We start from the raw sequence: 12301 nt of genomic DNA, 5'->3' as shown, positions 1-12301 counted from the left end.
TTCTTTTATCAAATAGGTATTTGGACTGCAACTGGACCTTTAGATTCCTCTTGTGGGCCAAAGTTCTAATTTCTTCAACTTCCACTATCTAAATCATCTAGTCTTCCATGGGTTCAGATAATTCCATGTCCTCAGCTTGCAAGAACTTATATACTGGAAGAAAATTATTGATAGGCACCCTAGTTTGTGTGCCATAAACTAGTTCAAAAGGTGAGACCCCAATAGCCTTTTTGACAGTAACCTTGTCAGCCCATAAAGCCGATTTTATCTTTTGGTCCCAAGACCTTTTATTCTCTTCTAGGATTTTCTTGATAATATTCAAGAGGCTCTTGTTACTAGATTTAGCTTGCCCATTACCCTGAGGATGATAAGGTGAAGAGTAAGACATAATTATTCCATGACTAGTAAAAAATTCAACAAACTCTTCTGACCTAAAGCTCATGGCATTATCCATTACTAATCATATAGGGACTCTGAATCTAGTTATAACATTATCCATCAGAAAGTCAATAACAACCTTACTTGTAGCTCTTTTGGTGGGTATAGCTTCAATCCATTTTGTAAAATAATCAGCAGCTACTATAATCCACCTACGACCTCTTCCTAATTTCTCAACAATCTCTCCAATAAAATCAATGCCCCATTGGACAAAAGGGGCTTCTACCGTAACTAGATTGAAGGGTAAAGCTCCTTCATACTTAAATTTGGATGAAAACTTCTAGCATGGGTATCTTTAAACAAAGTAGGCCAATAGTACCCAACCCAAACTATCTTACCATCAGTTATCTTAGCAGAGTAATGACCTCCACACATTCCATCATGCATTTCAATCAACACTCTCTTAGCCTAGGATTCATCCAAACACATTAGTAATGCTCCATCTCTATTCCTCCAAAACAGATCACCCCGAATGAGGACATATTTTTGTGACTTCAACTTCAGAGTTCTTCTCTGATTATGTGTCATTCCTTCTGAAAAGGTTGTATCCCTTAAAAAATGTACTATCTCTGAGCACCAGGGCTGTTTTTCAATACTGGTGACTAGGATGTTCTCAACTTCAACATTATTTATTTCAACATCAAGAAGATTTGACTTAGCCATAAGCTTGGCAAGGCCTAAACCTCTCACCAATTTTGTGATCTCTAATTCCAAATCAAACTCCTGGATTCTATTTATCCATCTGCATCTCTTACCTATGACCTCAGACTGGGATACGATATCTTTGACAGCAGCATATGGGACATATGCAACTACTTGTGCATTTACAAGATATGGCCTAAAAGCTTTGACAACTTTGACCAAAGCATATGCTTGCTTCTCCATGATTTCATATTTCAACTCTGTAGCCTATAAAGATTTGCTATAGAAAGCTATAGGATGTTCATATCCTTCATTATCCTTTTGTAATAGATCTGTAGCCACTGTGTGATATGAAGCAAAAGAAAACAAAGAGAAAGGCTTACTGTAATTAGAGGATTTCAACATTGGTGCCTCCTGAATAGCCTTTTTGATCTCTTTAAAAGCCTTTGAAGCTTCTTGATCCCAGCAGAATTTTGTATCCTTTTTAAGCAATTTGACAGTGGGCTTGACTATCTCTGCAAAATTTGCAATAAATCTTCTAACAAAATTAACCTTGCCCAAGAAAGATTGGATACCTTTAACATTCTTTGGTTCAGGCACATTGTTTATTGCCTCAATTCTTTCAGGATCTATTCTTACTCCTTTAGAGATAATATGCCCTAGAAGCTTCCCTTCAGTAACAACAAAATGATACTTCTTAGGATTCAAAGATACTCCAAATTCCAAAGCCTTATTGAAAACCTTTTCTAAATGTCCACAATGGTCATCTGCCCTTTTGTAAAAGCATGTCAAATAATCTTGATATACTACCATGATGATATTGATGAATTCTTTGAAAGCTACATCCATCACCCTCTGAAAAGTAGCTCCAGCATTTTTCAAACCAAAAGGCATCCTGACATACACATAAGTTCCCCAAGGGGTGGTGAAAGCAGTTTTGAATTGTTCTAATTCTTTTACCAACACCTGGTTATACCCTGAGAACCCATCCATCATTGACATTAAGTCACAGTCAGTCACTCTTTGCAGCATAGCTTCCATATTAGGAGAGGAATAATTATCCTTCAAGGAAGCAACATTCAAGTTTCTAAAGTCAACACAGAGACTTATGTCCCCATTCTTCTTTCTCACTGGGACCAAATTTGAGACCCATGATGAATGCCTTATAGGCTTAATAATTCCCCCTTCCCTTAATTTGGTTAGTTCTTGCTGCATCTTGGATTCTAGCAGGGGGTTAATAGGTCTTTGCTTTTGTCTAAAAGGCTTAGCATCTGGAAGCAAAGGGACTTCATGCTAAAACAAATCATGTCTATACACCTTTATATCTTCATAAGACCAAGCAAAAACATGCTTATATTTCTTTAATAAATTAATGAGATTCACCCTGACATGAGGAGACAAGTTTTTTCCAATATATACCAACTTAAGGGATGATTCTGTCCCTAAGTTTACTTCCTCTAACTCATCTAGCTTAGTAGTTGATTGCTGGTGCAGATGAGTGTCACCGTAGCTGAACATACCCTCAAGCTCTACCAACCCTTTTGGTATTTCATTAGTTTCTAAATGAACCAAGTCATTTCCAAATATAGTTTCTTTGTTGTCAACCACTTCCACCAAAGCATTGCAGTCAATTTTTTGTCCATCATAATCATCAATGCATTGTATGAACCTAAGAATATCTTCATCATCAACAAACACTTGCCAACTATACACATTGTCAGGAATAGTAGGCCTAGCTTTTATCTCCATTGTAGATATACCAGTTAGTGTTGCATCATCATTCTTTAATGCAACAATAGCTAAGAAGTCTATCATGATATTCTTATATCTTTCTATCTAATTTATAGAGAAAGCACTAAAATGCTCAATCACATCCCAGACTGCATGTTTGTATCTTTTGAATCTATCATTCTTGGATGCATATTTGGATCTTACTTGAGAAACAACCAATTTTGAATCTCCTAACACTCTCAACAATTGTATCCCATGCCTTTTTGCAACTTCAAGCCCCAATAACAGGGCTTCATATTCAGCAGTGTTATTTGTACATTTAAAGGATAACAAGAAAGAATACTTAAAGGTTATACCTGATGGGGACACAAAAGAACTCCTCCTCCAGACCCTTCTTTAGAGAAAGCTCCATCAAAATACATCTACCATAAACCATGTTGTTGAGATTCCAATTCAATCACAATGTAGTCAGAATTCTTCAATTGGGGTAAGATTGGTTGTAATGTAAAATTATCAAGATCCACATCAATCATACAGTTGAGCATGTTAGGACCTACTTTCTCAATTACCCTAGGGGCACGTGGTTCTCTATATAATTTGACTTAATTCCCATTAATTGGGATGGTAGCATATGACAAGTCTAAGTGAACATTCCCACCTACTGCTGCAGCCCACTGCCTGGATAATAACATGCCATAATGAGGCTTGGTGTCAGTTACAATAACATCCATCTTATAAGTGGCTTCAGGGAATGCTTCTATCTTCACTTCAACATCTTTCATTGTACCTATCACAGGCACTTCTCTATTATCCATAGCATAGCATTTCCCATATACTATATTCACTGACTGTCCTAATTCTTTTGATAACACCATAAGGCATTACATTAGCAGCTGCACCAGAATCTATCATACAATTTTTAATCAACCAGTTATTTACTAACAGAGTAACATAAAAAGGATCAACCTGTGAGGGTTCTTGGGTAATAGTTGTTCCAAAGTAAGCCTCTGGAGTTTGGAACTCCTGATCCTTTTCATCTTTAATTGAACCAGTAGGTAGAACTGTGCTACTGTTAGATATGTTAGAAAATAAAGACAAAGCAACTTCTCTTTGTTCCTTTATTTTCAAAAATTCTATCAATGGGACAGTAACCTTCATTTGGGTAAGAGCCCGAGTCATATCAAATGTGGAATTATTGCTCAACTCAGTATTACCTTTAACTCTTTCTGCCTTAGGTTGACTTGCCTTCTTTGTTGTGGCAGCTCCTTGTCTATCATTAGTAGCTTTTGTTGGCATTTTCAGTAGAAAGAGAGATTGTTGATATTCATTAAGGATGTTGAGAAGGTTGTTGGAGATTATTGATATAATTGAAAAAGGATGATAACTATCTTTATAAGATTATTTTTTCATTGATGTCAAGAAATTGATTTTCTGATTCAACATGATGTTGCCATATCTTAAGAAGTATGTTTTGATAAGTATTAAGTGGTCGGTAAGTGACACCAAAAGAATGTGATGAATAAGGGGAGAAATAAGTTATTCAATGGGAAACTATTATCAAGTTAGACAATGATGAGATCATGATGTTTAGATTGCTTTTATATCCTACATATGTTGTTGATTGTAAGGTTAATACTATACCATGTCACCAAGCAAAAAACCTAGTCAGTAAACCCTAAGGTTATCGTTATCGGTTAATGAAGGCAGAATGTCTACCGAGTAAAGTTTAGTATTTACCAAGTTGCAACCGAGTTATGACAGAGCACATTGGATGAATACAAGCACTATTTAATGAAGGACAATGATGAGCTAGAGTTGTTTAAATGATTGGTATGTCGCACATGAAGTTTGTTAAGGATCTATGGCAATGGAAGATCAGCAGGAAGATCTACAGTGCAGATTGAACCACAATAACCTTGTGCAAGTTCCAAGAAAGGAATGCAAGTCCCAAGGCAAGGTAAAACATTTTCAGATCGACGGATACATTGAACCTAGTCAAGATTGAAGACCTGATGGCTAAGATTGATCAAGGAGATTCGGCAGTTAGCAAATTGTTTATAAATAAGGAATTGTTGATAAACAATGTATGCGGGCAAGTGTAAGCACAAGGATGCTACATAGTAATTACCGAGCACAGAAGCTTGAAGACCTATTTGAATAACAGAGTAGGGAGCCCAGCAGAGGGACAAGATAAGTCCTATGACTAGATTGTTTTGAGCAAATAAGAATTTGCTTTAGCATTTTAGATGTGAAGTTGCAGATATATTTATTACTATTGTTTATTTTGTAAGTGACAAAAAATTTCTTAACCGAGTGGACTTAACAGTCTTATTTGTAAACCCTCTAGCAAGGTAACATTCTAAATGAGTGTTTGAAATCCTTTAACAAGGTCACTTCTAACAAAGTGAAGATCTTAACAGATCTGAGGGAAATCCCTTAACCGGGTCACATCTAGCAATGTGTTTGTAATCTTTAACAGGATTTGCTTTTAACCGAGCATACTTTAGATGAGTATATTTCTTAGTGGGTCCAAAATCCCACAGTGGTTTTTACCTATTTGGGTTTCCACATTAAATCTGGTGTTATATGTGTTATGTTGATTATGTGTTTAAGAGTTTGCATGTTTAGCAATTTTTGGTTATATTGCTGAAGTTTAAGTTACTGAGGTTGAATCTGTTGATTTTATGAAATATTAAGTTTGTATGATTCACCCCCCCTCTCATCTTGTTAGCTATTTGCATCAGTACTTTACATTTAGTATCAAAACTTAACAATTGGTATCAAAGCTTTGGACTCTGGAAGAAAAGTTTAAATGTATAAAAGGGATGCACCAAAGCTGAACAAGTCAAGTTTCTCCACATGGTACAAAAGAACGAAGTTGCACCTATCAGGAATTGGAGAATATGAAACATATTATTTGGAGAATGATTACATTGCACCAAGCACCAACCTAATGACCTTGGAAGAGATAAAGGAAAAGAAAGAACATATTCAAGCTATGATTGAAATAACATCAACATTAACTGACTCAGAGTTTAATGATCTAGAAGGCTGCAATGATGCAAAAGCAATGTGGACTAAGCTCATATCTGTATATGGCAGTGATGAACATGTTCAAAGAGCAAAAGTAGATAGTCTAAGAGGACAAATTGAATCCATGAGAATGAATGAAGGTGAGAACATAACCCAATACAGTACAAGGTTAAAGGAGACTGTCAATCAAATTAAAGAAGCAAGAGGAACTTTTGAAGAAAAGGATGTAAAAAGTAAGTTGTTGAGAACACTTCTACCTGCTTATGCCATTTGAGTCTCTGCAATCAATGAATTGAGGTATGTACCTAACATGCCAATTTCTTTGGATGCTACTATTGGTAAGCTACATGCATTTGAGTTAAGTAATTTTGATAACAGTGGGTCTTCGGTAAATAAAGTAGAATCTGCATTCAGTTCTTTTCATATTGGTGAATTTGATGATTACAATGATAGAATGAGTAAGTACTCTGAAGGGAATCACAATGGAGCAAGTGAAAGATTTCGTAAGAATATGGAAGAAGTACACAAACTGTATGAGGAAATCAAGAAGCAAGAAGAGTTTGAAGCATTATTAGCCAGAAGGTTACCGAGAGGAAAAGGTAAGTATAAAGGAAAGCTACCTTTAAAATGTTTCAATTGTGATAAAATAGGACTTATGGCTTCTAACTATCCTGACAAAGAATCTAGTGAAAAGAGAGAATACTGAGATAATAGGTACAAAGACAACCAATACAGAGGACACCGAGACTTTAGAAGGAGAGATAGAAAGACATGCCTAGTAGCTAATGAGGAATCCAATGATGACAAATATGATGAAACTGATATAGAGGAAGTTGTTTATGTGGCTATTAAAGATGGATCAGATGAAGAAAGGTATGAAGAAAAAGCCCTAGTATCTCACATAAATAATAATGATTCTTGGATCATAGACAGTGGATGCTCACATCACATGACGGGTGATAAACACAAGTTTGTTAAATTAGAAGACTATGATGGAGGCTATGTAAGATTTAGTAATGATGCACCATGTCCGGTGAAAGGTAAAGGATCTATAACACTTCTTGACAATGCTAAATGTGATGATGTATACTGGGTTGAATGTTTGAAATACAATTTGTTGAGTGTAGCATAGCTAAACAATATAGGATATTGAATAGAATTTTAGAAAGGAATTGTCAAAGTTCATGACAAGCATGGAAAGTTAGCTACTACCAGGACACAACCAAAAGGTAATACATTTCATCTTGACTCAACTCGGAACAAGTGTCTTTATGCAAAGATAGATGATACCTGGTTATGGCATAAAAGGTTTTGTCATGTAAATTTTGATAATTTGATCAAAATAAGCAAGAAGCACCAAGTAAGAGGTCTACTGAGCTTAGAAAAACCTGAGAATGCTATATGTCAAGGATGCCAGATGGGTAAGATGACAAGATCAAGCTTTACAATTAATTCCTACACTTCTAAAGGAATTTTAGACCTAGTACTCACTGATCTTTATAGTCCCATGAAAGTTCAAAGTTATTATGGTGATAAATATTTCATATTATTTATGGATGATTACTCAAGGATGATGTCAGTTATGTTTTTGAAAGAAAAATCAGAAGCTTTTCAAATGTTTAAATGGTACAAGGCAAGAGTTGAAAATGAAATAGGAAGACAACTGAAATGTTTTAGATCTGATAGAGGAGGAGAGTTCACTTCTGATAATTTAACTTATACTGTAATGATCATGGTATAAAAAGGCAAGTGTTTGCACCGAGAACACCTCAGCAAAATGGGATAGCCGAGAGAAGAAACAGATCAATTGTTGATTGTGCCAGAACCTTGATGATAGAAATGAGGGTACCTCAAACATTTTGGAGAGAAGCAATCAACATTGCAGTTTACACCCTGAACCGAGTTCAACTGAAGAAAGGAACTATGAAGACACCATATGAGATCCGGTATGACAAGAAACCTAATGTAAGTTATTTTAAAATCTTTGGAAGTAGATGCTATGTTCACAAAGATGATAGAAATGGAAAGTTTGATCAGAAAAGTGAGGAAGGAACATTTCTTGGTTATTCTTCTAGAAGTAAAGCATTTAAATGTCTGATCAAATCATCTAACAAAATAGTGGAAAGTGCAAATGTGAAAATTAATGAATTTGTAGAAAGAAATGATCAAGGAAATTCCAAAGAACCAAAAGATTATGAAGAATTTTTTTATGCTCAACCGAGAAGTCCTACCAAGAAAGTTGCTGAAGAAAATGAAGATAATTTCTAGTTACCGAGTGATGAAGAAGATCATACAGAACCTATCGAGCCTGTATTAGCCAAATATGTCAAAAGACATCATTCATCAAGTCAGATTATAGGAGATAAGGATGATCCAGTGATGACAAGGAACAAACTAAGACATAACACGTGTTTGATATATGAGTTTGAACCGAGAATAGTAAAAGAGGCATTTAACAGTGAAGATTGGGTAAATGCTATGATAGAAGAGATTGATCAAATCAAGAAGAATGACACATGGACATTGATCCCAAGACTGAAGGACAAAAATGTAATCGGTACTAAGTGGATTTTCAGAAACAAGCTAAATGAAAAAGGTGAGGTCATTTGAAACAAAACAAGACTAGTTTGCAAAGGTTATGCTCAAGAAGAAGGAATAGATTATGGTGAGACCTTTGCACTTGTGGCTAGACTTGAGGGAGTAAGAACATTGTTGGCATATGCTACTTTCAAAAATTTCAAGGTATATCAAATGGATGTTAAATCTGCATTTTTGAATGGTATACTAGAAGAAGAAGTGTACCTTGAACAACCTGAAGGATTTGTTGAAGACAAGAGTAAAGATTAGGTATGTAAACTAAGCATATGGTCTGAAACAAGCACCTAGAGCATGGTATGAGAGACTGCACTCTTATTTGATCAAAATTGGTTTTATAAGGACAAATGAAAATAACAACATGTACATGAAGAGTGCTGAGGACAATGAAATACTGATCTCAGACATATTTGTTGATGATATTATTTTTTGTGGTAATGACTCCTTATGCAAGAACTTTGGAAATGAAATGAGAAAAGAATTTGAGATGTCACTAATCGGTGAGATAAAGTATTTTATAGGTTTATAGATACTGCAAATGAAAGATGAGATTTTCATTACTCAATCCATGTACATAAAGGAAATATTGAAGAAATTTAGGATTCTAAACCAGTAAGTACTCCTATGACTACTAACTGTAAACTATCAAAGAATGATGAATCTGCATCTGTTGATGAGACACTTTACCGATCTATGATTGGGAAGTTGCAATATGTTGTGCATAGTAGACTGGATATAGCACATGCAGTAGGTATTGTTGCAAGATTTTCTACAGATCCCAAGAGAATTTTTAGATACTTGAGAGGCACTAGAGATTATGGCTTAGTATATGAAAAGAGGAATGATTTTGATTTAAAAGTTTATATTGATGCTGATTAGGTAGGCAACATAGATGACAAGAAAAGCACAAGTGGTGGAGCTTTCTTTTTGGGAGAAAGACTAGTAAGTTGGCCTAGCAAGAAACAAGGATGTATCTCACAGTCAACAGCATAAGCTGAATATGTTGCTGCAGCATTGAATTGTACCAATATAGCATGGATCAAACAACAGTTGGAAGGTATAAATGAAAAAGTTACTGAGCCAGTAACTATATTCTGTGATAATACTAGAGCCATTAACATTTCAAAGAATCCAGTAATGCACTCCAAGACAAAGCATATCTCTATAAAGTATCATTATCTCAGAGAAGAAGTTCAAGAGAAGAAAGTTGTGCTGGAATATATCAGTTCAAAGGAGCAAATAGCAGACATCTTCACAAAGCCACTGCCAAGGGACACTTTTGAGTATCTCAGAAGAAAGTTAGGGGTCCTACCCCTATCTTCTACTCACTAACAAAGTTCGGTGAAAGCATCAATTCGATGAATCTACAGAATATTATGTGTGGATTGATGTTGATTTATGCACTTTAGAAGGTTTTCTAAAGGTGTGCAGGAAATAGTGAATAGAGACAAGTTGCTCTGACCAAGACTGAGATGATACACAACAAGGCAAATCACTTCACAGAGGAAGAAATGATGATTTATTTATTTTAATTTTTGGCATTAATGTCAAAGGGGGAGAAGACTAAATGGTAAAATCCTAAGTGAAGAAGAAGAATAATGACAGGGGGAGAAGACTTTCAAAAGAAGTCTACAGCTCAAGGATAACAAGAGAAGTCTAACAACAATCTAAATCCGAATCAATTTGAATATCTTGTTGGTATTACCATTTAAAAGTTGGTTTTTCCATCAATGCCAAAGGGGGAGATTGTTGGCATTTTCAATAGAAAGAGAGATTGTTGATATTCATTAAGGATATTGAGAAGGTTGTTGGAGATTATTGATATAACTGAAAAAGGATGATAACTATCTTTATACAATTATTTTGTCATTGATGTCAAGAAATTGATTTTCTGATTCAGCATGATGTTGCCATATCTTAAGAAGTATGTTTTGATAAGTATTAAGTGGTCGGTAAGTGACATAGAAAGAATGTGATGAATAAGGGGAGAAATAAGTTATTCAATGGGCAACTATTACTGAGTTAGACAATGATGAGATCATGATGTTTAGATTGTTTTGATATCCTACATATGTTGTTGATTGTAAGGTTAATGCTATACTATGTCACTGAGCAAAGAACCTAGTCGGTAAGCCCTAAGGTTATCGTTATCGGTTAATGAAGGTAGAATGTCTATCGAGTAAAGTTTAGTATTTACCAAGTTGAAACCAAGTTATGACAGAGTGCATTGGATGAATATAAGCACTATTTAATGAAGGACAATGATGAGCTGGAGTTGTTTAAATGATTGGTATGCCATGCATGAAGTTTGTTAAGGATCTATGGCAATGGAAGATCGACAGGAAGATCTACAGTGCAGATTGAACCACAATAACCTTGTGCAAGTTCCAAGAAAGGAATGCAAGTCCTAAGGAAAGGTAAAACATTTTTTAGATCGAATGATACATTGAACCTAGTCAAGATAGAAGATCTGATGGCTAAGATTGATCATGGGAAATGTGATCAAGGAGATTCAACGGTTAGCAAATTGTTTATAAATAAGGAATTGTTGATAAACAATGTATGCGGGCAAATGTAAGCACAGGGATACTACATAGTGATTACCGAGCACATAAGCTTGAAGACCTATTTGAATAACAAAGTAGGGAGCCCAACAGAGGGACAAGATAAGTCCTATGACTAGATTGTTTTGAGCAAATAAGAATCTGCTTTAGCATTTTAGATGTGAAGTTGCAGATATATTTATTACTATTGTTTATTTTGTAAGTGACAAAAATCTCTTAACCGAGTGGACTTAACAGTCTTATTTGTAAACCCTCTAGCAAGGTAACATTCTAAATGAGTGTTTGAAATCCTTTAACAAGGTCACTTCTAACAAAGTGAAGATCCTAACAGATCTGAGGGAAATCCCTTAACTGGGTCACATCTAGCAATGTGTTTGTAATCTTTAACAGGATTTGCTTTTAACCGAGCATACTCTAGAAGAGTATATCTTAGTGGGTCTGAAATCCCATAGTGGTTTTTCCCTATTTGGGTTTCCACATTAAATCTGGTGTTATATGTGTTATGTTGATTATGTGCTTAAGAGTTTGCATGTTTAGCAGTTTTTGGTTATGTTGCTGAAGTTTAAGTTACTGAGGTTGAATCTATTATTTTATGAGAGATTAAGTTTGTATGATTCACCCCCCTTCTCATCTTGTTAGCTATTGGCATCAGTACTTTACATTTAGTATCAGAACTTAACAACTTTATCATATGTACCTTTGGGTACTTCTTTAACTTGATCTTTCTTCTCTTGACTTGCTTGAGGCAAAGTGGTACTACTTGCTGCTTTCTTCTAGGATACCTCTTTTATAAACATAGAACCAGGTTCACCTTGATCACTATCCCTTTTAGTACTCCTTAAATTATAATTGTGCTTGGCTTTGGCTATAGAAGCCTTAGTGAGATTCTTTACTTCTTCATCACTAGGCCTCTTGAGATGAAATTCTTCATCTTCGATTGTTACCACATTCAAAGTGGGATGCCAATCAAGTGTTAGTTGTCCTTGGTAGGATCTTTTGCTATCCAAGATATCACAATCACTAAATTCACTTTATGAAGATTCCCCATCACTTTCTATGATGGTTTCAAACATATTTATATCAGGCTCAGCCTCTTGTCTGATGGATTCTTCAAGGGCTTGAGCTACAACACACTGATGAGGAGAATGTGGTCCATCACAAGAAATGTACCAAGGAGTGTTATCTATGTTATGAACATTTTTTCCTTTTAAAGGATCAGGAGTATCTTGGCTTAGATTATTTTTTGGCTTTTCATTCTTAGGTTTACCATCCTTCCAGGTAGTTTTATAGGGCATGTC

Source organism: Cryptomeria japonica, chromosome 7 (assembly GCF_030272615.1).
Source record: "Cryptomeria japonica chromosome 7, Sugi_1.0, whole genome shotgun sequence".
NCBI lineage: Eukaryota > Viridiplantae > Streptophyta > Pinopsida > Cupressales > Cupressaceae > Cryptomeria > Cryptomeria japonica.
Note: the sequence above shows the minus strand (reverse complement) of the source record.